At 36.1% G+C, this 24,209-nt stretch overlaps 1 protein-coding gene across 4 annotated transcripts in view; it reads right to left on the bottom strand.

The window, feature by feature from the left end:
* LOC129745917 (fat-like cadherin-related tumor suppressor homolog) overlaps nucleotides 1–23,033 on the bottom strand; it is a 740,130-nt gene extending 717,097 nt beyond the window's left edge. For all 4 annotated transcript variants that reach the window (XM_055739309.1, XM_055739308.1, XM_055739307.1 and 1 more), the window contains exon 1: nucleotides 22,616–23,033. The gene's annotated coding sequence lies outside the window, so the exon portion shown is untranslated. The remainder of the gene's footprint in view (nucleotides 1–22,615) is intronic.
* Between the last annotated feature and the right edge of the window lie 1,176 nt (nucleotides 23,034–24,209).

Genomic DNA, 24,209 nt, shown 5'->3' on the forward strand with positions numbered 1-24,209 from the left:
CGGCTTTTTACGGTCCGAAATTTTGAGCTAACAACTCTCTCATTTGAAAAACCTGACGTTTCGACCACTTTTTGTGGTTTTTCTCAAGGGAATCATCTAATCAATAAGAGCAGAGAGATAATTCGCTTGATTAAAACCACAAAAAGTGGTCGAAACGTCGGGTATTTCTAATAAAAGTTTGATTCAAATCTTAGACGATAACATGTTGAATATTATAATTTGAAAAAAGGTGCAATATGTATACCTTCAGCAGCAGGTAGTTGGTGTCTACCAATGGCAAAAACAGAAGGTAATTTCAAAGGTATAATTGAATAGTATACATTTGCTTGTTTAAATAAACTAGTAACAATTTTTTCCTCCCTTTAGGTAAATTCCATCCAGAAGCGGCATCAACTCAATTCCAAACGAAGAAATCTATGCCGCTGGAGGAATCGTTGGACGTCCCGGTTGGGTGGCCCCGATTGGCGTTTCATCGGAAAGCAGAAATGGCTGGACCAAAACCATTGATGTACTGGTTGTTAACAAAATCATATTATTTTTTGGTTCATGACTGGAGAAAACGAGAAATCTGCCATTGCATTGTATGCAAATCTTAAAAACACAGATTACCGTTGCAGTCTAATGGATCATTAGCTAATGGTAAAGCCTGTGTTGGTGTTTTCAACTCAACTGATTAGAATATATCAAGTCATTTTCCGAATTCATACTCCATATTCTCTACTGAAGCACTAGCAATCTTATTTGCAATTCAACAGGTTAATAGAATAACAGCGATATTCATAGATTCAGCAAGCGTGCTTTAGTCCCTAGAAAGCCTAGTGAAAAATCCAATCGTTCAGAACATTTTGAAACACAAAAATAAAAAACACGTAGCACTGATCCGAAAATACTCCAGCCAAAGACGAAAAAATCAAAAATTCTTTAAAACAATAAGGCTAGTAGAAAAAACTTTTTGATTTACATAAACAAAATGCATTATATATACAGTGAAATGTAGAATAGTTGAAACTTTGAAATGAGGGCGAAAGTAATTGGTAAAACCCTCTATAAACAAAGCTACAAGAACCATAATATTTATTGTGCTTTAAAATAAAAACAGATGCACAAAATATGTATTAAACCAAAAAACTTATATTAATGCGAGAAAAATACGAAAAAATCAACTGTAAATTTATAGTTGATCGCATAAAATCAATCAGAGAAGTATAATTGATTCAATCATAATTCTAGTTAAATCATATCACTAAAGTTGAATTTACAATAGGGGAGAATGAGGATACTTGATCCCTGGGGATACTTGATTCCTTAGCTATATCTCGAAACTGGAATGTCTTACAAAGACCAAATGGCCGGCCTTCGACCAGACCGAACTGAGCGCCATTAGAAAATTTAAAAACAACAGAAACGAAATCTCGAGTTATTCACATCCTAGATCACAAAACCAAGCACGAATGATTAAAATGAATTCCTTGAATTATAAACTATTGATTCTAGCTCATAAACATCAAAGATTTCGTTTCTTGATGAAAATATTTGCACTTGAAGTTCATGTGTCTCGAAAAAATGCTGATGGCGTTCAGTTCGGTCTGGTCTAATCCCGACCAAATGTTCTAGAAAAATGTGCCAAAATGAGCAAAATAACAATGCTTGTAGTTTAAAAAATTTTAACAAAATAATTGTTTGAGTAATTGAACTTTGTTTGAAAAATTTCACAAAATGTAACTTGAAGATCTTTTTTCATCACTTTAAAATGTTCCTTACATAGGAAAATTATGAAAAAAATATTTGTTCCAATGTATCAATCGTTCGAACGTAAAATGAACTTCATAATGCCATATTTTCAAAGCAATGGAAAACTCTCAACTATTTTCAGAAAAAGTTTTCTAAAATGTTGATTATGGGTACAATTGATCCCCTAGAGTTGGGTACAATTGATCCCCCTTCCAAACGGCATATTCTTCTTCTGAATTGATCGTTATGATTGCTGATTACGAAATTACTAATATTTATCCAAAAACTAATATTTATCAAACAATTGTCTGAAGAAAAGAGCAAAAATAATTAATTTTCTCTTAATTATAAAAAATAGCGCCTTTAAGTATGCAATGTTATTAGCGTTGAGACAAAGTTATAGAATTTTCTTCTTATGTCTGCTATAAGATGTGAAATGAGACAAACATGACCAAAATAGTCAATTAACATTCTATCTTGGGGTTTTGTTTGATTTTTATACAAGGATTAGGACTTCCTGAATAAAAGATCAAGTCTCTTTCAATAGGGGATCAAGTCTCCCCTAACTTCAGAAAAATCGCAATTTATTTACTCCCACGAAAATGCTTCTAGTTCATCAACGGGTTCAAGTATCGTTCTAGTTTTTGGAGCATAAAAACTTGAAGTAACAAGCTGTCAGAAAATGTCAAAGACGGCGAGTTGATAAATTTTTACAAAAAGATATGGTGAAAATAAGAAAAGGGGATCAAGTATCCCCACTCTCCCCTATATATAGTTGAATGCCTATCCTCAATCAGTATATTCTAGTTGAATTTATCATAATTGCGATAGAATCAATCATACAATTATAATTGAACCTACCATATCTATAGTGGAATTAATAAAACCAATCATAAAAATATAGTTGAATATTTAATAAATATAGTTGATCGAAAATCGTTCATCAATATGATTGAATATAGGCGGAATATTGTTGATGAAACTATACTTTTTTCCGTGATTCGTGTAAATTTTGAATTTTGAAGGGAACGCTATGTAGCAGAATCGTTTCACAAACAAACAACAAATTTAATTCAAAAATGAAACAGGAGTAATGAGCCAGAACGACTTAATTGTTGTGGTCATCTGAATTTACGATGTCAATTTTTTCTTCTGACATTTACATAAGTTATGTAAATTTAGTGGAAATAATTTGTGCCAACTAAGTATTTGCAGTTTAAAACATGTACATTAGGGTGTCCCAAAATTGCATAATGTCTGAAAATCTGGAGGCTCACCCTCAAAATGGTAGATTTGGATGTGGAGAACAAACTTTTGTTTGGGGCCGACCAAAAAAAATATGTTAAGAGGTTTCGCAAACGCGATCTTCGAAAAAAGTCCACTTTCAAAATATTTGATTTTAAATAAATTCTGGGTCCAAAGTTTCCATAGAACTTATATATTTTATATTTTTATTTTTGTTCAGGTTAGTATTCAAAAATTAAAAATAAACGAAGTTTGTGTCAATATTGAAAACAAGCAAGCTTTTTTTTTGGTCCGAAAAATTTGTATTCAACGGACCAAAATGTGTACCTAGCGTAAAAAATTGTTGACACCAGATGCGCATTTATAGCACATAAAATTTACCGAACAAAGTATGTAGTTTGTATCATCGTGTGAAAAGCTATTCACGGTTTAATTCATAACAAAAATAACAATTCTGGATATTTTTTATTCAATTTATCAAATTCGTCTTTATAAATGCCTACATTAAAATCAAAACACTAGAAAAAAACGACTTGGATGGTTTAGAGGAATTATCAGAAGGCAATATGTCAAATTTTAGCTAAATCTGATTACGGAAAAGGGTTGCACTGAATGTCAAGTGTGAAAGGGATTCTGATACATTGTGTTCTGAAGAAGCATAAAAAACTGGATTTTCATCAATTTTTTGTCCTTTACCAATCGATTATAAGATTTTATTAATATTTAAATTTAGACTAACATTTCACCTGAAGACTGCAATTCGATTGGACTTGAAACAAAATAGTTATGGCTGTTCAGAGATTGTTTTGATTTTAAAGTAGGTATTTATTAATACGAATTTGATAAATAAAATAAAAAATATCCTGAATTGTGATTTTTATTAAGGATTAAACTGTGAATAGTTCTTCACACGATGATACAAACTACATACTTTGTTCGGTAAATTTTAAGTGCACATAAATGCGCATCTGGTGTCAAAAATTTTTTACGCTAGGTACACATTTTGGTCCGTTGAATACAAATTTTTCGGACCAAAAAAATTTTTTTCTTGAAAATAGCTTGCTTATTTTCAATTATGATTCAACTATCGTTCATTTTCCATTTTTTACGTGTATTATTTAACCCAAATAAAATTAAAAATATAAAATATATAAGTTTTGTTTAAATTTTTGGGCCCAGAATTTATTTAAAATCAAATATTTTGAAAGTGGACTTTTTTTTTGAAGATCGCGTTTGTGGAACCTCTAAACATATTTTTTTTAGTCGGCCCCAAACGAAAGTTGTTCTCCACATCCAAATCTACCATTTGAAGGGTGAGCCTCCAGATTCCCAGACATAATGCAATTTTGGGACACCTTAATGTACATGTACAAGAATATTTAATACTGTGTTGTTCTCAACATTATATTTGAAAGAAGGTTAAAATTCATGGAATAAAATAAACACTTTTTTGTGAAAGTAAGGAACATCTTAAGGGCTTTAATATTTTCCTAAATAACAATAAAAAAAATGCAAATTTTCAATAAATTGGAACCAATTCGACAAAAATGGGCATACAAAAAACTTTCATAATATTTACATTTAACAAAATCGAGAAACCGAGTTATTAAATTAAAAATGTTCAAGTTTTTGAGTGCGTCGCAAAAACTGAAGTTTAAGAATAGGCAAAAACAATAATCAAAGGCAAACTTTATTTTTAACTTCTTTGTACTTTCTGAATGAGTGCATATGCAGACAAATCTTCTTCGATACAAGTTTCCATAAACAAAATTGAAACTTTATGCGTTATTTCAGGATTAATCCAATTTATCTCATATTTTCCACCAAGACAATTTCTGCAGGGGTCAAATTAACACTGTCTTTTTCATAAGTGAAATCATTTGAAACGAACAAGATCTTATCAATGCATCAATTACTGAAGGAAAGGAAATAAAAACCTTCTTAAATCATCGGAAGGGATAATAAACACGTTAGCGTTAAAATCCATGAATAACGACAAAACACATTTGTTAACAAACCATACTTTGATAAAAAAAAACAATTTGTCATTGACATACTTTTTGAATTTTTTTTTTTCAAACACTTTTTGATATCCTTGTTGGTAAAACGCCTTTAAGTAGGCAACGAAACTACATTTCTTGGCCGATATCGCGGCAAATATGGCAGTATCTATGCGATTTTTTTTTTGAATTGACTATTGGTGCATATTTTAAACTTGAAAAGGACGAAATTTGTTATAACTATCCATTCTCATCATAATTTGGGAGTCAGAAAACAAAAAGAATGGTATTTCGGTATGATATTCGGGTTTTTTAAAATATAACACCATTCGAAATTGAAGCGTTAAACACGTGGTCTTGGGTGTATTCTGCCCCAATTTCAATGATTGTTTTTAGCAAAAAATTGTGGGTATACTTTTCCATAATATAAATGAAGAAACATATCATTCGAAGCCTGGCATGGGCCATCTTACCCTGCTGATGCGTTTTGTACAGATTTCCCCTTACTGTGTCGATATTTCTGAAGTACAAATTGATTGAGTTAATTTGAGAAACCGTTGCAAAAGAAACGTTCAAATGGAGCCATCAATCCAATCGGCAAATCTAGCGCTCAAACGTGACCGTAAGTGCTCCAATTCTCCTAAGCATTCAAGTATCAGTCATTTTCTGATGCCACATAACATATAGCTGAAGTGCATATTGGAGCATGTCGTCGTGATGTCATATAGCTTAAGAGTTTTCCCCTGCCGACCGCCGCTCTTCCACTTCCAGTCCATGCATGATTTGTGAAAGCAATTTCCCAGCACAAGTACCATCGGAAAACTAATATTGATTTTAAACATATTGAATCCCGGAAAAAAAAGAAGCGTGTCTGCAACATCTTACTCTTCACGCTGCTCTCTATCCCTTTCACTCTTGGAGGCGCAGCTTATGTGCTGAGTGCTTTGACGAACATCAGTTGAAGGAAGTATACCCATCAGAGCCAAGATCGATAGATATTTTTCACCGCTTTCAAAGTTCACCTACAGCAGACAACTTTCTTCGATGCTCACATGTTCTAAGTACCTACGTTTCGTCGTTTTTTTATTCCTCTTTTTCTGGATGTCATTCCTGCCACTAATGGTAGTGTCATGCCCAAGGCGACATAGTTGTCAAAATGACAAAACGTTTCACGGCGAGTAAGTGATTTTATTGGTCGTGTTTGAAGAGAGCACGATTGGAGGAATCTTGTTTATAAACAAAATAAAGTTTTGCTTTCACCGTTTAAGCCTTCGATTGCATCGAGTGCTCGGAACGTTGAATTCGAGCTCTCGAGAACTCCCCGCCTCGAAGGAAATGAGGAAATGATAGAGTGGAAAGACCCTGATAACAGCACACACAACCTCTAGGGCACATCCCGTATATAAAGGCCATCTTCACCATTTTGTCTGAATTGATGATTGATGGGAGTAATCTTGCTACAATCCACATGGCACAATTCATTGATAGAAAGCTTGCTCCCTTTTTTCCCGCAGAGATAGTCCGAGTCAACAAGAGTATACCGTAAGCTTCCACTCGAGTAGACTGATTGGCTCTTCCCTCGAAAGCGAACGCGCGGCGTTTTTATTTTCCACGCTCGAATCCAGATTATTGATAAATGCTCAATATACATGTAATGTAGCACTTTTGATGCAGGATGTTCCCGGGATGATGGATTAACACGAATAGTTATTCTGTTGGCGGCGTTGATGCCATGTTACACAAGTATCGATTGATATTTGCTCTCACGATAATCTTCGAACGCAGCAGCTGGTGTAGTGTGATTTAGTTGGTACCTTTTCAGTGCTCTGGTATTACACATCAAATTCACTCGTTTTCGTGATGAAAAACCAACCTGTGATAGAAGAGAGAGAGAAAAAAAAACACTACATTAATGACATAGCTAAGTATATTGGATTTATGTTTAAAATTGATTAAATAAAAAAATTTACAACATAATACATTTTAACATTTCTAAAGCATAATGCAACAATTATATCAATCAAAGTTTGCTGTAATTGACTATTGATCGCTATAGTTTCGTTGAAATAACTAACACATAGTGCTCAAATTTCAGTTACAGCAAACCGTGATTGGTATAATCGTGTCGTTATGCTTTGACCTGTTTAAAAAAGATTATAATGTGTTTTGCTGGGATTAAGAAGTAAAAAATACTTGTCAAACATCAATATGATTTTTTGTAATGCATTCAATACTAACCGTCAAACGGGGCATCATGCAACAGCGGGGTTCGATGCAACATTTATATAACAGTACATTGAATCAATTTTTAATATCATGTATTGTAATAAAGTTATCTTTTAATGATAACAAAATGATGATGACATAATTTCTCGCATCTTAAGCTAGTTGTCTTAAGTTTTTTATTTTTATGTAAAATTTGAAAAATCGAGCAATAAATGTACAAATTTTAACATTTTTTGATGCCGAAAAAAACTTTACCCAGTATGACGGATCGGCTTGATAAAATTACCTACAAACTTTTTACAGGTTTCCTCATGTTATACCAACATTGTAGGTGTAAAAATATTTTTCGAACAATCACCCAATTTTTTTAAATGAATATTTTTAAAATTCAGTTAGGTGTCTGGGGTTAAATGCAACAAAATGCAAATCAAAGAAATACCTTGTAAATCTCGTTTCTATGTGCTAGAATATGAATGTTTTGCATCACGCGTTTGTAAACATTTAAATTTCATTCATCCAAACATTTATTTTTATGATTTCAGCTTGTAGAATTTTTCGTAGTATTATTTAACCCCTAAATGTATGCAGCATCCTTATTTTCAGAAAAAATGTGAAAATTTGTTTTTACAAACCTAAAAGCTACTGCAATCGGTGTTGTCATGCGTAATGGTCTTTAAGGCATTGCAAATATATTAAAAACTATGAATTTTCGTACGTGTTCATAAGATTTTTCATTAAAAACTAAGTTTGTTGCAAGTTACCCCATTTTCTAAGGAGTGTGAAAATCGCATGTTTTTAGAAAATTAAAAATAACTGAAAAAACCAATAATTTTTTTAACTACGCCAATTTGATGCCCCAGCATCCTTAAAACTTTTGATGCATAAAGGATACGATTAACTGTGAACATAAGTTTTTTAGAAGCCATTGAAGTAGAAAATTGTTGCATGTTGCCCCAGTTGACGGTATATTTGGTAAAATTTCACAAAAAGAAGAGTACGCCCTTTTCTCGACCAAAAAAGAGTACATGTACTCTTAAAAGAGTACGTATGGTAACCCTTAATATTGTCCAGCTAAAACACTTTTAAGGAAAACCATATCAACATGTAAATTCAACAATGTTGATTCATTTATTTTCACAGTTTTCCGCCGCACGACATAACTTGATGTACATAATTCCTTGAATTCACTCGGTCCAAGAAAACCATTCTCCAATTTCTTGAATGTTGATTCAACTACCATCGTATCAGATAAACAAACGATGGCAAATACCTGTTTTTTAATAACAAATAAGTAAATATATTCCATCAAGATATGATCGAAACTTATTTTTTCAAAAATGAAAGAAAAAAAACGGAGCTATAAATAAAAATCGTGTATTTAAAATTCATGTTGAGAGTTGAGACATTGTTTCGAGTTGGATATAGTTGAGGTTTGTCAAAATGCTTTTCCAAAAATATGCAAAAAAAAAACAAATAGTTGATGAAAACGCGGTGGATCTGTGCATTCATAGTGAAAAACCGTGTATTTAACGCGCATTTTTTTTCGAATCTATAAAGCCGTTATTCTTTACCTTCAGCATGCAAAAGAAATTGATTTTGGATGAATGGCGGTGAATTCGTACACCCATGGAAAATTGCTCTGCTTATAGAAATATTATGCTTTAAAACTTATAATTATTATCAGATATAATTTAGAAGCATAATGTTGAAAAACTTCAAAGTAATGAGTGCTAGAAAATATATATTACGACAAAATTGAAGGGAAGCCGTGAACCCATGGTCAATATCCATAACCATAGCATCTTATAAGGAAATAAGATTGATAATGTGTTTTAATTTTTTGAAAATTATTTGATATATTCATTCTATGACATACACGCAATCGTCAACTCTGCCAAAATGAGGTGATTCCATGGACCCATGGTGATTTTTTTTTAAATTGTAATATTATCGAATAAGTAACAAAAAAAAATTCAAAAGAAAAAAAGAAAAAAATATTTTGTTATAAAATATTTCCCCTTTACCAGTGATTTTGACTGGTCACCGTCCGAATAGATATATTCAATTTTTCACTTCTTCTAGTGTTAATTTGCTGCTCCATTGCTTCTTCCCTTCATTATACATATATCGCTTTCAATGGAAGCTGAAGTAATCAAATTCGGTAACGAATTTTGAATACGGCGAATGCGCCAACATCACTGTTTCGAGAAAAACGCATTCAAAGTTTGACAGCTCCATAAGCTCCCAGCAAAAATTTTATTTTGTTTTCTTTATTTCTCGAAAACCAAATATTCTTCAGTTAACGTTGTAAACTAAAAATGTAGGTCTCCGAACGTACTTTATCACACACCATTCGTTTACATTTGGCACATTCGCCCTATTCAAAATTCACTACCGAATTGTTTATTGAAAAAAAAACCAAGCTTGGGGATCGAGCCCCGACCTTCGCCGCGGTGATAATGGATCGATGGATTGACCTATTTTACAGAGAGATGTCACCACCAGTATGAAGAGCTGTAAAACTTCATGTAAAAAAAAAGATTCGCGTAACATTTCATTTGGGCGAAACCAAAAGTTGGCTTCCTTCGAGAAAAACGTGATTGAGATTTCCGAACATCTTTGAAAAACCTATTAAAAAATCAAACACCATTTGTTAAAAAACTAATGCTTAATATTCAATTATTGTTCGTTGATTATCAAAAATAGTGCATTTTTCAGTAAGTTTTTTATACTTAAATGTTTTGCCAAATTTTGTTATTTATTTCAGTTATATATGGAAGATTACCTCAACTGATCGGTCGTTTTTTATCGATTTTGCAACTACATACTTCTTTTGTTCCTACTCGAAAAACTTATAATATGCCGTTTTATCGTGAGGTAATGTAGAGTTAAAAAGATAGCTAATCTCTTTTGTTTGATTTTATAAATTTATTGATTTGGAATTAAAAATTCTGAGTGCATAGAATCTAATTTACTAGCCCTTCATGACTAACACGGACTAAACTTTTCAGTTCAAGATTCTTATATTTTGTTGACTATATACATATACACATAATTCAAATACGACCAACCCAAAAATCTTACTTGTTACTGTACCACAATCAGTTTGTTTAAAATGCGACTGATGACATTGTTTTTTTCCTTTTGTCTGTAAAATACTTCAGAAGGCCCTTAAATTAATCCATTGAACACGCTACCGCTAGGCTACGCCTAGATGTAGTTCTAGCCGTAACTAAAACTGATTTGGTGATATGATTTCGTAGCATACCTGCAGGCGCACTCGCCCAACCAGACAGTCAGCCAGCCAACGAGAAAGCACCTCAATGTACCTACTTTTTTTGACTTAGGAAATCCCGTTTAGAGCACATTTGTAATCTTTTTGTGACTTGAGTCCCTTATCACGAACACATAAATAATTTTTGCAAATTTCAAGTTCATTAAAAAGGGCATTTAGTTCATTCATGGAAATTTGGCCAATCTTTGAAGTGAATAGGTTAGTTTAACCAAAAATTAAAAACTGTTGAAAAAAATATCATAAGAACAATCCAAACGCTTTCTTTCATTTATGCTTATATGTTTTTAAATGAAAAATTCAAATTTTCTGACTTGTTTGACACTGGACGGAAACATTATAAACGTTCCATTGAAAACGTGTTATTTTTATTAATTTTTACGTTGATTATTGTAAAAATTATCCTCGAATCCATTTGAACACTTTTTGATTGCAATTATGGACCCTCTCTTGCTTCTTTTTATTAAAAACGGTTTCATTTGGCATTTTAAACCTTTCTAAGCCTGAAAATACCAAAAGTTGGAATTCTCAATCTCAGAAACAACTGGACCAAATTCTACAAATTTAGTTTATTCGAGTTTTCGAAAGAGTTGTACACAGACGTGTCGAAGTTTCTTGATAAAATGTATCACATTTGAGTAAAGCTTCTCAGTGAAGCGCATTCACTTAAAACGAAAAAACGAGATATCTCGTATTTGTGTCCGCAATGTGTTAACATCCTGAGATGGTGATCGTAGTGCCACTGCAGCTATGGGTTTGATTTCCATAGCTGCAGTTTTTTTTAAATTCGTTTCCATTTTATTGCGGTATCAGACTTTGGGGGATGAGTTCTCTTAAAAAAGCATAACTTTGAAAAAAGCCGTCAATAGCCAAACCTGTAAGAATGGAGTTTCTGTAGAATTGGTGGGAAAAGTTCTCAAGTTTGGGTATTTTCGAGAAACGAGATAACTTTTGAAAAATGGAAATATTCATTTCCAAAAATTGTGCATATTCATAGATAGCAAAGCTGAACATAATAATCATATTTCTTCATTTTCTAAATTATGCTCTTTAAGTAAAGATCAACTTTTCCCTCATGAACACAAGTCATTTTTACTTATGAGAAAAAGGTATGAGGGTTTTCTTTTTACTACTATTCCATTTTCTATAAAAAAAATAAAAATGGCAAATTTTGGGAAATTATGAAACAAAAAGCCAAAAGAATCCTTAGCTGTTTCCTACAACATTAGTCAAAACTGTTTGCAGTTATAAAACAAGTTAAAATCTGCAATTAAAACTCAAAAATGTTCGTTTGTATAACTTTTTAAAGCATGGTATTTTGATACTCGAATAACTATAATATGTATGCATACCACTTCTAATCTTCAAATTACTTAAGATAGGCTAGCATCCAAATCTTCTTTTCTGGATTCGATCATAAACCTCATGATAGTAATGCAATTTCTAGTCGTTTGGCAGAAAACTAGTGAAAACTATATTTAAGTAGCAATCCAGTATAAAGCATGGATCATCAGAAATCTGGACGCACTGTTTATTATACTAAATGTTTCCTCTATCAGTGCTGAAAATTTCATTACGATTCGTTTTGTTCCAAAAAAGTTACACGTGATAGAAGCCGCGAGACGAAAATTAATTTTGGAAACCCACTTTCAAAAACCCGATGTGGTCTGGTTCAAAAATCGCGAAATCTGATTTGAGGAAGCTTCCTGACCAAAAATTTTACAAAGCCATTGGTCGGAGTGATGTCCCCATCAAGTTCAAATTCGTTTTTGCCAGATCTATCAGAGATCTCTTTATCATCCTAGATTCGAAATTCGGGTGTGTAAAACTCAGAACAGTCAGAACACTTACATGAATAGATTTTTATTGAATTTTATCGACGTTTTTAGCGAGTTTTATAAATTTTAAATCATTTTTTACCAGTTGTTCAGACGCTTCGAGCTACTCTGGCATTCGGTTCTCTTCAGTGGACACTAAAATATAATTCAAATTACATACTTAAACTTAATATACCGCTTTTGTTTTCAATCGAAAAAAATCGAAAGTATGACTAATTTGTAAGCTGTGTTGTGCTAAACCTATGCACATTGTTTGCGTTGATAAATTTTTATATTGTTGTTTGATTAGTTTTTCTATAAACTGACTAGTTTCACCAAAGTGATTTTTTCAGTTTTTTCATTTTATTTAGTGAACCACATTTATTTTTTTGTTTTTATTTTCAAATTTTATCTTTTTTTTTCGTGATTATTACGTTTTTTATGTTGTCTTATGGAAGGAGAGTAACATTCATTTCGAGTTGGCTTAGATATCTGGCGAGTTTTTCTCCTAAGCTTGCACAGTACGGATTGGTTGCAAAATTATTCATAATCTTTTTCGTAACATGAATATAACGAGTTTGTTACGATTTCTTAGGCTTCAACAGTGTTGAATAACCACTTCCAAAATCCATATACTATTAACTCACTTAGTGTGACTTAAGTTCGGTGGAATTAAGAGCATTGCAGCGTCTTGTGGAATCCATATCCGAATATATTCTCATTTCCCCTCCCATCACCCTGTAGGTAATTTCGTTACACAAAGAATAAACAGCCTCGAAGTCCTAAAAAATTTATTAAAGCGCTCATAAAAAGACATTTCCGACATCTATCGTTTGCAACAATGTAACCGAAAACTTCAGTAGCCACTACCTTCAATTACGACCTACTTGCATATCGTTCAAGCGAAAACCTTTAAGAAACTATGCCAATAAAATGACAGAAACATCAATGAAAAGCGTCTCCATCACCTTCAACTAAAGTTTTTTTTCCTTGAGCTATCAGTTTTTCCGATGCTCTATCTTCGAAACATCTATCAAGTGCTGCTCAAGATATTAATAAATTTCTTTTTCATTATAAAGCATCTTCCCAGAAGTCACGTTTTCCGCACTTGAAGCAGAGATTTCCGATACGTCTTCTTGTCTGCCATTCCCTTTTCTACCCCAACTCTCCGCCTGTTCCGTGGAATGTTGGCACCCCAACATAAGAAAATAATACGAATTAATCGTCAGTGCTAATACCACCACGTGCCATTCCTTCAGCAACGAACGATTGCTCTGCTGACACCAAACAGCAGCAGCGAAAAGCAGCAGCTCGGTCGTTTTTCACCGGCTTTTGGGGTAGCTTTGCAATGTGCTCGTCTCGTCGATGAGGAAAAAAGGCAGCAGCAAAAAGTTTTGTATCTAATTCCTGCCTCCTGGTTTGTTCCTCCTCCTCCTCACCGGGTATATTTATAAACACCCACACAACACACGCTCAAGTACCCTCTCGCATTTCTCTTCACACTTCATCGTCGCTGATTACCGGAGACGTTAACTCTCATTTGTCGCAATATTTCACTCACCGTATATGCTTATTTATGATACTTCACTCAGCAGCGGTAAGTTTCGCCAAGCAAAGCCAGGGTTTGGAATCGTTCTGTAGCCACCGACACATATTTCTCGCCTTCTCTCTGGTTAGGATTTGTTCTCACCCCGGAAGAAGTCGGAAGGGCTCGGATACTTTCACTTCATCCTTCGTTCGAGCATCCTGCTGACTAGCTGCTGCTGTAGAAATCAGGTCAGATTAAATACTTGCTCTTTTTTGCCAACAGCTTCTCTGTCCTGCCCCACTTCGTTCACCTTCAGCTCTGAATCCGCGAAGTCCTAGCCCTAGCTAGAGCTCGTTCAGATCCGACGAAAAATTGCGAAAAAGGTCGAGGACGAATCATCATCCTGCCACATTGCCTCTGTCGGTGAGAAGTTTTGTGGCTCTGCTGAACTTGTCAGGGCTGAGATGAGTAGCATTAATCAGCGGCGTCGTCGACGTCGGCGTCCTCGTCATCGTCGTCATCATCAGCGTTGTCTGTCGAGTGACGGCTTGAGATTGTCATATTTTAGCATAATGAAGTGATTTCAAACGCGATGAAAATTGAGTACTCCGGGGGTACTCTTACTTTCTCCCAGAACCGACCGCGTTTGTTTGAAGAATGTGCCATTGAAATGGGACATTATTCAAATAATTTGTACAGGTATGTGCTCGTCACCCTGGTAGCGGCGTGATGAGGTATTTTTTCATAATTTCGCGATGCGTATCCATACCCTTGGGGGAGTGGATTAGATTTATTCAAATCAGTGAAGAACGGTGACTTTTGGGAAATTCGAGTGTCATCTAGCACATGTTTGGGCTACGTGCCGGAGGAATCAGTGGCATAATTATCCTTGAATTGATGTAAATGTGGTATTTTTTAAGCTGCGCTCACAATTTTAATATTTTTGAGAACCAGGTTTAGGGATACCCACTCAAAATGTGTTGATACTGAATTTCAAGTCAGTTCGACATCGAAATTCGATGCAAAACAACCTCAGTTTAGTCGTGTATTCAATCAATTTAATAACAAATTATTTACAGTAGTCAAAACGTGGCCCATGTTTCATGAAAACAAGCATGTAAAAAAACTTCCATGTTTGGATCTCATATTTTCCTGCCGTACGAGTACATTTTTCCAATTTTTGTTTTGCTCGATGGTGAAGAAGATGATGTCATAAGTTCGAGGCCTTGAATTGATTGATGGATTTGTTGGTTGTTATATGGTCCATTGAGACGTTTTTCAGATTCGATTTTCCCGGGGGCTTCGACGAAACAGCAACTTTTTGGGATAGGTTTGAGAAGATTGTCGAAATCTGAAAAAAAAAAACAGAGAATTCAAGTCAGATAATATTTTTACTCAAAGGAAATAGCTGGTTTTAAGATATTTAAGCTGAAGTGTAACTTCAACTGTTTCGCGGTTTGTAAAATGGAAGTCTGTATATGTTTTTAATACAGAGAGTTCATTGAACTTTTAATCGGCTTAATAGTGAAACAATCCGGTGCAATGCACCAGATTCTGTCCATCGTGAACCTTTGGAACGACGTTGCCATAGCTGGCGCCCACTTTTCGGTTATCCTAATAAGGTGGAGTGCCATTTTTTTGAAACCGCCAATAGTTAAGGGTCATCCGTCCCGTTAAAAATTATGAATCTTTTGGGGAAGCTTCGCTAGCTTATTTTTGTGCAAACACATTTTATCAGAAAAACCAAAACATATCTTCCATTTTATGAACGTGTTTCACATCTTGTGCCAAAACTACGAAATGAATGCAGTTTACAACAATTAACTTTAAAATCTTGTTTTCATTATCCTGCATTTTTAGTCGTAATAAAGTGAGTGCGATAAGCGCCTTTAAGTATGCAAACATTAATCAATATGTAAACAATTTAGGACATATGCTTAAATGCGTGCTCATCTAAAATAATGATTGTATTGGAAATGTTCACTTCAAAAAAAACTCTTTAGGATGGATTGTTATAATTTTTGTTTGTGGTTTGTCAGCATAACATCTAAATTCTGTTTTCTTTTCGAAAAATCCAACTTTGTAATAGCCTCAACAAATTGAAAGTATCTGATTTGATTGAAATTTCTCGGTTCCAGTCGAGCTCCGACTATCCGAGGTAGTAAGGGCCTCCTCAGATAAAATGGTATATGTACATATGTATATCCGTTTCCTGCTGTTTTGTTTTGCTCTGTTTCTGTTTTGGACGCAAAGTTCGATAATAGGATATGGATCTTGTATCAACCTGATAGCTCCGAAACCGGAGTTGGGAAAATCGGGTTCTACCGTGTATCGTTTCTCCTGACTTTTTGGGAAAATGATCTCAATGTACTCTTTTTAGTGTTGCGGAATATGATAACCCTACGCTAGCTGAGACTGGATTGACAACCCAATTTCCAGGGGGACTACAAAGTCGGCCACACCTACGGAGGGCGGAACTTTCCCTTAAGTTGGGTCTCTTATAGCATGAAAAAGTTGAAAAAACCAAAAAAATACATCCTCTAAACAGCGAGGCTTCAGGGTAAATCAGGATTTTTTTTCTGATCTAGGAAGATCCGATTCTGATTCTAAATGAGGGCACTTTTCGAATTTTGCAATCAGGTTTGCCTGGGTGGCTCGATTAAGTCAAAGAACGAAAGCTATAGCAACACAAAGCAGGATGGTAGAAATTAGCCTGCAAGGATATTGTCGAATGATGTCCCGATGTTCCACTGTTTGTGTATGTAAACATAAGAAAAAAAAATTGAAAAGGTTGTGTATAAGACACGACCACCAGATTAACGTAGAACTACGAAGCAAATATGACAATACAGCAACATGTTCACTATCTTTCTTCGTCTATGTAGTAGGCCTGAAAATGACTGTTTGTGTCTAAATCTGCATACGCATTGCCATGTTACCACGAGGGACGGACGCAAATTGGTCGGTTTCGTGTGCTGGAGAAAATGCCCAATAACAGAATAAGCTTGCTGATCTTTGTCGAGACGTCTTTTATAAACTTTTTCCTCATGCAGTTTTTGTACGACGCGAGTGTTTTTTCTCGGGTGATTTACCTTGCTGCTCGATTAACTTCAGCTCTCGCACGCGGCACGAGCTTGCTCGCCAGGTAAAAAAGCAAGCACTTCTCGGTCAACAAGCTTTTCAATATTCTTTCTTTGAAGCAGTACAGTGAATGCGCCGCCGAAGTCCTGTAGCTGGCCGAAAATTCTGCCCACGAAATTAACCATGGGTACAATTAGGACCAGAAAGGAAGAAAAATATTATCAGATTTTCGAATGATCCGTTTTGGAGGGGGTCGTCCACACAAAACAAATATTGTTTTGGCGATATTGTCTTTGTTATAGATAAGTTTTATTTGAATGAAAATTGGCACACGGGAGTTGTGAGGGACGGCAATCGATATCAGGTATCAACTTTAGTGTAAGGGGTCGTCCATACTAACTATTTAGTGCTTTTGCGATATTGACGATATTATACACCAAATTGGAATGAAAACTGGAAAACCTAAATTTTTATATACGGACAATCGATTTCCGGCATTAAATTTTGTGCAGCGGCAAAAGGGATCGTTCATACAACACAAATACTGTTTTAGTGATATTGACTTTATTAATGGAACTGAAAATTTGCATACAGGAGTATTCAAGGACGGTCAATAGAATTCAGATATCAAATTTTGTATAAGAGGTCGGTAAAAGGGTTCGTCCAAATTACCTGTTCACTGATTTTGTACTTTATTGTACATTGGCAAGTTCGGTCCGGGCTGGACCGGGCGTTTCTCAATATTTTTTATCAAAAACTGGGCAAGTCCTGATTAAACTGGGCATTCTGGAATGCCTCAACCATCGCTCAGGGTGAAGTGTTGCCAGGAATATTCAGGAAGTTTTTTTTTCCATTTCATCACTCACCCAAAACTGTCCTTAAGTTATTTTTTTAAATTATATTTTAACGAAATCAAGTCAACCTCTTTTTTTATAAATTAATGGGCCTGAAAAGAACCGTTTTATTGAATAAAGCCAGAGCAAGAGGAGAAATCTCTACGAATTCGATGTGCCACCTGTTTTTTCTGGTATGATGGTCCATACACTTTGCGTGGATGGTCTGGATATCTGGACCAGATATCTGGAATTGCAGACCCGTCTTGAAGTCCTGGGCGATCTCACTAACCAGACGCTGGGAAGGCAGCTTGCGGACCAGCTACTTTTCTGGTAACGTCAAATCTCACGCAAGGAATCGGTTCCAGGCTGGAAACGATCCGGTTTCTTAACTCCTCCGGTAGCTAGAACACTCTTTCGGGCAGCCTTGATCGCCAGCTGTTTGCGGGAAGCCTTTCCTCTGGTCGATCTACTATGTTTGGTGTCCTGCGTAAAGATGTTCCCGCTCTGAAAGCTGAACGAGAATGAACATTGAGGCAGCGAAAAGTGCTTCGTTGCGAGGAAGATTTCCATGCAATTCGTATTTGCGCTCAATTAGTAGTATTGGTGTACCAATACATAGCCGATTCCCAATGTTGTTCCGAAAAGATGTCCGTTAAAGAGGCTATTTTCGTGACGCGAGATCCGTTCGCGAATTTCAGTTTGCTCCCCTGTAGTGTTGCCGTAAGACTTAATTCTACGTTAACATTCTTTGTTTCCAACCGACGGCAAATGTTGACATGAATGACAATAAAATTTCGTTTGCAAACCGACTCAGATAGTGCACTGGGTAAGATACCAGACTGGCAAGCCTATATGAGATGTTGCAAGCAGTTCGATGCTCAATATATTTTTTTTTTAATGGATAGTCCAATAGGATGAAATTCCCATAAAATATCTTTCCAGTTTCGTTCAAATGTAGGGTTAATGCATCATTTTGCTTGGGATCTCGAATCTTTATGTCAGTAGTGCTTTTAGAATCATAACATCTTTGGCACAGTGCACTTTCAGCGCATTTTCGGCACAAAGATTTGCTAGATAGGCATTGGATTTTTGAAACCTCCCCTATGGGTGTAGAAAGTGGTGGCATGGCACCGGTTGCATCAAACAAGCAGCCCGCAGTCATATCCGCGAGAGAAAAAGTCGTGCGCAGATGAACTGCGAAAAATGAGAGGAGATCCTAAACTAGCAAACCGTGTTGAGAATATCTAGGAAGTTAGGCGAACCGTGTGGGTGATCTGATCCTCGTGCTGTATAAAGGGGCAACACCCAGTAAATAAACCAAGGCAGATTCACTCACTCAAGACTCTGTTAACCCGTAAAGGTCAATTACCTCGATGAGGTGACATAAGAGGAAAAGCTGCGTAGCACGTTGGTCTACCAATGTGGAATCTGAAGTGATGAAGTGGCACTTGTACAACTGCGAGGGTATCCAACAAAGTGCTGTGATAACTTAAGTCGTTTACAATGGTATTACGAATCGCAATTCCAAGTGCATAGTGAAAAGGTCGTATAAGCCAGTTTAAATTTGATATGATAGAAAGTCCACCATGTTTGTAAATTTTGAAATGATTTTTGCTCTCGCGCGCGTTTCAACTGAGAAAATCATCGTCATGTTTTCTCTGCAACCAGCAGTGCATTCAGATAGAAAAAATCAAATGGGAATTGAGTGATATTGACCAATGAGAGAACTGGAAAATATTGGCACTGGCAACTATTTGAAGGCTATGAGTGCAAAATCTTACGTTGTCTTGCATTTTTCCGATAGGTACTAATAAGGTGTCGGATATCGCCCAATTGGTGTAGTTTTCGTCACTTAAGAAAAAAACTAAATTTATGTATGTATATTGCCTACACTTTGGTAGGAAAATGCTGTTTTTTCAACTTTCATACGATCATTCTATTATGAATATGGAACGTATATCAAAACAGCATAAGAATTTGGCTACAAAAATATTTGCTGGGAAGTGTGTGTGTGTGCAAACGATCTCGTCACAGGTGGCGCTTGATGTCCGGCCTTTCGGAAACCCCTGACGGAACTATCGCGATCATCGTAGCGTTGCGATTAGCTTAAATACTTGTCGTTATGCTCCCGGAATTGTCCATGTAGCGTCTGAGCAAGATGATGTTGGCTCTTAACACAGAAACAGATGGTACCTTAATATGGTCATCGCGAACCGGGGTACTTAGAATGATCCCACCGTGCATCGAGGGACTTCCGAGTGGAGTGCTTCCGATCTTACGAATGAAACTACAAAGACAAGGTAACATCTTCTGCGTAGAAGATTTCGGAAAACGTCGTGTGCGTGGTGAGATAACCCTCGAAGTAGAGTTTCTCGCGAAGTCGGATCAGTCATTTCAGACGGACTATAGCGACTTTTTCACTGGAAACCTAAGTCTTTGCGTTAAGTTCCAAGCACGTGGTGTGACAGACCGAATCTAAAATAAGCTGCTCTCTAAATGCATATGACGGGCATAAAGGATGTCAAGTCAAGGAGGAGGAGACGACGAGGAGAGGTCGGGCCACAGAGTAGCAAACTGGGGTGGCGCGGGGGTTCGCTGTACCATAGATTGCAATCTGTAAACGAGGAATTACCACACGGGTATTCAACTTATTAAAAAATTAATATTTGAAACAATGGACGTGAGATCTAAGGACGTCCGCCTCAATGATGGTCTAATGGGAAATTTATGGTTGGCCAATATTTTAGCAAAAGAGCTTTAATTAGAAGCTAGTGAACAGCAAAAAATGTATTCATTAATTAAATTTTGCATCATAGTGTCAGATTCATTGCAGGAAACTTCCGGACACTTTCCATTTGAATAGCAACACTCGCGTCAGTTACCTCCAAAATTTGCCAATAGTCTGACATTTGAGCATCTTCTCACTTTCTCCCTTTCTTTTCAATAATCCCTTCGAAAAAATATTTACACGCTCTACAAAGAATACTCATAGGTAGATTACTCAAAACTAGCTTTGTATTATTTTCTGGTATTTAATTTTGCGTTACTTCTATATTCTACACATAGATCTGCTTGTAGGTAGTTTGTATACGATAAAAAAATGCACACTTTCGGGGGTCTTAAACAAAATTATAATTCGGGGGCCTATTAAATTTATAATTTTACAACAAAACATTGATACCTGTAAAGATTTACCCAAAAATTATCTATGAAATGCCACGTTTTAATGGTTTATTTAGTTTTGTATTTTTTTTTGCAATCAACTAAAGCATCTTGTTGTTTAGGTGTAAACGAAATTCGTGGTAGGTCACGCTGTCAAAAACTTTGCAACATCGTCTTCGAACAGCCGGTTGGAACACCCGCTGTTGATTTCCACAGTGACGAAGTCCTTATTCAGCAGAAAAAATATGCCAACAAAGAAAACAATCAACGCAAATAGCTCTTGCTACAGAAACAACAGCAACAAAAACAGCAGCAACCGGCACTAACAAAATGCACCGAATGGCTTATGTTGCCGGCAGAGCAGATTTACAAAGCTGTAAATTTATTGGTGTTTACGTAGTCCGCTGCTGGCTTGTGCCATGTTGCAACTTGAGCTGAATTGTTGGCAGTGGGAAACCGTTCAGATTTTTTCCAGTTCAAAATCCGGTCATCGTCGTTCTCCAGAAGTCATGGACGAAACCGAGTAAACTTTTGAATGCTCCTCATCAGGAAGCGATGACGACTTCCTGGACACCGAGGATGGGTCGAAATTGAGTTTTCTTTCCGATTTGAAGGATAATTTTTAATTGACTTGGAAAAAACTGGAATCTAAGCAATGAGTTACTCGTGTTAATAAACTAAGCCTTGTATTAAGTTCTTCAATAAGTTAAATACCAAAGCTAAGACTCAGCCTTCGAAAAAAGTTTTCATAAGTCAGTGGCCACGCCTGGTTGAAAGCTGAGCCGAGCGAAGGAAGGATTTCACTTTGGAACACTCAGTCAATGAGTAAATTCTAGCAGCCAACGGCAACCGAGAAAACCTCGTGATGGACAGCACTCTTTGTGGCGATTTTAAGCCGGGTTTGTTGTGCTTTATGTGTGTTTGCATTTTTCCGATTCCACATTCCCATTTGCAGTACAGATATTGGGTCCCGTTTGCGATTCTGATGGGAAAACGCAATTCCATTTTGATTTTGGACCATTGACTCAGTTTGCATGGTATGCAAAACTATCTTTGTGAAACAAGTATTCTTTAGTTTTTTAACAAATAACATTCACGTTTTTCTCACGTGAGCCTTATAAAGCATTTAACCCTGTAAAGCAATTCAACGAATTGTATAATTTCCTCTTTTATTTTCTGTTGTATGTGACATCATCGGTTTAACTGAGTCTATTTCCACCTCGTATTTGGTTGAATCGATTGCAGATTAGTTCTTCGTCACTTCAACGTATTCATTATACAGAATGTTCACTCATCATCCATACATTTGTTTCTTTAAGCTGCTCTCTTTATGCTGAATCAATAAATGAAATATAGATATTACACAGTTTTGAGGCATATCCCAAATTCTGTGCTGTGTGAGCATTACTATAATGAATGTCGGTGCGTACGAACAGATTTCAGATGGCTTCTGACATAATTAAAACTCCACGCAGATTTCCTGTCGAATCGGTCTCGATAGAAGGATTTTTGTTCACTTATTCCAGTTTTTGGTTTAAACATGTTCCATCTTGAATCGGCACCTATTTCATATCAAAAGTAAACTTAAGTTACTACGCATACTAGTACATCCGATCCAGTTATTGCTAAGCGCTTTTTATTACTCGTAGAGTTTGTGAACACTTAAATCAGATCGCCATCATTGCGCTGAAGTTTACCTGCAAAGTTTCGAGCCAGGAGTTCAACACACGAGAGTCGAACTTGTTTGTGTTTTGCTGCTGTTGTTGTTATCTCCTTTCGCTTTAATTTTTTCCCTTCCTTTTCACTGCTCCGAGAATCGCTGCTTGCTACCCTCTCCCGTCCCACCACAACAAAACACGTTTAGATTTTTGCACTTCCCTGCCAGCAAAGCCTTATTTTATTTCACTTGCGATTATCGCCACACGATTGGACTTTGGCTTGACCCCAGATGCACTCAAATAACCCCACCATCAAACGACACACAATTATCACTCGAATTTGATCCGATTCGAACACGAATTTCCCGAATAATTAACGAAAAACACAGCTTCACTCTGCGCGACTCCGAGCCCCGAACCGACGGAACGCGACCGAAATTCAAAACTGTTTGTTTATACTCCACGTTTCTGCTTTGTGGTGCCCGTCGTCGTCGTTCAACTTCATCGACGGGGCTCAGCCAGGGCTTTGCTTACTATATTGGTGTCGGCATGAGCCCACAAACACAGACAGAGACGGGGGCACCTCGCTCGCTTGAGACCGGTTCGGTCGGATGCTCTACGCATACAGTAAGACAGATGCGCCGCTGCATTACTGACACAGACGAGCTGACCGGCGATTGTCAGGCAGGCAGATTGATAAGTGCTGCCAAGCTGGACGAGTTGCTCGTAATTTGTTTCCGTCGATTAGCGTGGATAGCAGGTAATTTGAAATAACAGATTGTTGTGCTGTGAGTAGCAAATCGGTAAATACTATTCACTTAACAAGAATAACAACTGTTAATAAATGAAAAACATAAAATGTAAAAGTGAAAGACTCGCAAAACGATAATACTAACAGTTATAATTTACAAACTTATAACTGTTTTTTTACTATACGCAATGTGCATTTTTGTATAAAAGGAAAATATGATGGAAAATCGCTTTCCACCTATCTCGTTCGAAGGGTTCCGCTTTGAAAATATAAAAATCAGGCCTTTTGAAGGGATATAAGTGCATAGAATCTGCTTTCGACAAAACACGCTTTAATGTTTTTGTGTTGCGTTATTCTTTATTTGTTTTCGATAAACTGTGGATTTCGTTCTAACGTCATTACACTGACTTCACTGACATGACACTCAGAAAAAAAATCCGATCATTTTCTGGCTTACATAGCAAATTACAGTCGGTGTGGCGAACTTGCAAAATTTGACAAATAATGTCCTGTAGGAAAAATCAGCATCTAATTCACCTGTTTTATTTTATTTAAAGTTTTTGACTGCTTTTATATCGACCGAATATTTAATTTAGCTATAATTGGATTACATAATAACGAAAACTAGGTAACGTCAGGGATTGCACATTTGAACACAGATTTTGGAACATTAAAGTCACACAAGTGTGAAATCTCGATGAAAACTTGACAGCATCGATTCGACGGGTGATTTTGTTCAAGAACTGTTCTGCTTCTTGGTATCCAAAAGGTGGTTTGGTGACGCATTCGGCGAGCACTTTTGGACTCTGTAGCAGCTGAGGGCAGTCAATTAAACAGGATATCGTAGACAAACATGCTTTGCAGGTACACTCTTCTTCGACT

This window comes from Uranotaenia lowii, chromosome 2 (assembly GCF_029784155.1).
Source record: "Uranotaenia lowii strain MFRU-FL chromosome 2, ASM2978415v1, whole genome shotgun sequence".
NCBI lineage: Eukaryota > Metazoa > Arthropoda > Insecta > Diptera > Culicidae > Uranotaenia > Uranotaenia lowii.